General features: G+C 55.9%; 1 pseudogene; it reads right to left on the reverse strand.

Moving 5' to 3' along the window:
• Nucleotides 1–923: 923 nt before the first annotated feature.
• On the reverse strand, nucleotides 924–1,435 carry LOC102419837 (annotated as a pseudogene).
• Between the last annotated feature and the right edge of the window lie 528 nt (nucleotides 1,436–1,963).

Here is a 1,963-nt window from a genome sequence, read left to right on the forward strand (position 1 = left end):
TGAAGCGATACAGAACTGAGGTCCTATTAAGAGGTTTACCCAGGATGGAAAATACAACGCACCCTGCCCTTGCCATCACAACACCCCAGAGACTACAGAACTTAGCAGTTACACGCAATGGCCATAACTGCTGAATATCTGTTCGTAACAAACAAACCATAGCATATTTATACTGTATCACATTGAGTGATTATTGAAATCCATTTATATATTGCTTGTATAAAATCTTTTTTTTTGTAAAAAATATTTAAAAAAAGTATAAAAAACATGTGCAGTTGAACGCCCTCTCAGGACAGCCAGTCTGTAAACATTCAGTGAGAAAGGGTGCCATGCCTCATGCCCACAGCAACTCCAGCAAGGCTGGTGAGGGTGCACCCCGGCTGCCACTCTGGGCAGGACTGAGCTGGACCACGGTGGGTGGGTATAGCATGGCCCGGCACTGCACCCTTCTCCAGCCTTGCATCAGGATCAGGGTCAGGGCTGGGGGCAGGCAGATTGCAGTTTCACTCTGGGTTCCATACTCAGCCTAATTTTAGTTGCAACTCATGGCTTTTCCTGGCTGCTCGGAGGTCCTTTGGGTGGGTGCCCTGGCAGAGAGGCTGGAGAAGTGCCCATAGCTGCCTGGTTGGACATCTCTCCGGCTCAGAGCCTCTGTCCTGACTCCTGCAAGCCTGGCCCCAGGCGGAACAGCCACCCCCCCAACCCCCCCAGGACTACTTTGGTCTCAGCACTTGTTCCTGTGTTTCATCAGCCTGGGGTTCTTCCCCTGGTGTGGCTGATCTGAGTTTCACAAAAGCCTGGCCAATGCTGGCTGTGCTGAGCCTCACTGAAGAGCTTTTCATGCAGCAAGGAAGAGCCCTCTGGGACCCTCCTCCTCCTCCCTCTCCTCATCTCCTCCTCCTCTTCCCCCTCCCAGCCCATGGTCACTTCTCCAGCTGCTCCAGCAGTGGGTTGCTTTCTGAGTCGGGGGTCTTAACGCTGTTGGTCCTGACGATGCAGGTGGGGCTATGCCAGTTGAGCATCAGGATGAGCTGCTGCAGCTCCTGCTCAGCTCCTCCATCTGGGTTTTCAGCTCCACATTCATGAGCTCTAACCACTCAGATTTCTGCTGCAGAAACTCCTTCTACTCCTCCTTGTTCTGGCATCGGGCTGCCACCACTTTGTTCTTTTCCTGGAGCCTTTTCCTCCGCTCCTCGTCCTCGTCTAGCTCACTTCTCACAGGTTGAGGCCTCGTGCCCGGTTTCACCTCCAGGAAGTGCAAAGGGGTGATCATGGCCCCAGTGTTGTGGATGTCAGCGTATTTCAGCTCCTCTGCAGTCGGGGCTGAGCTGGGGAGTCCGGTCAGGGAGCTGAGCCCTGGCAGAGAGCCTGCAGTCATGGAAGGGTCCGGGATCTGCCCAGGCATCATAGCAGGGGGAGTGGCAGTCCAGCCCTGTAGAAGCCGAAGGGAGAGGCTGTGACCCTGGGGCCTGGGCCAGGCTGCAGATGCTGGGCCCGCTCAGGAGCCACCATGGTGCCAGCCCCACCCTGCAGCATCCACTTCTACCAGCATCTCCCATCACAGCTGCCCAGCGTCCCTCCCACAGGTTGTGGCCTGGGTGTCCCTCTTTGAGGCAATCAATCGTGGGGCTCTGCCTGCCTGCCTCATCGCCCCTAACCACTCGCCTGCCTACCTGATCACCTCCAACCGCTTGCCTGACTACCTGATTGCTCCCAACCGCTCTCCTGTCTACCTGATCCCCCCAATTGCTCGCCTGCCTACCTGATCCCCCCAATCACTCACAGGCCTGCCTGATCACCCCCAGCCGCTCTTCTGCCTGCCTGATCACCCCCAACCACTTGCCTGCCTGCCTGATTGCCCTTAACTGCTTGCTTGGGGGTGGAGCCAGCCTGGTGAGGGGCTGTGGTGGTTCTGGTCTCTGGTTGTTCTGATCACTGGGCTTTTATTATATAGGATAGGCAA

This window comes from Myotis lucifugus, unplaced genomic scaffold, assembly GCF_000147115.1.
Source record: "Myotis lucifugus unplaced genomic scaffold, Myoluc2.0 scaffold_112, whole genome shotgun sequence".
Taxonomy (NCBI): domain Eukaryota; kingdom Metazoa; phylum Chordata; class Mammalia; order Chiroptera; family Vespertilionidae; genus Myotis; species Myotis lucifugus.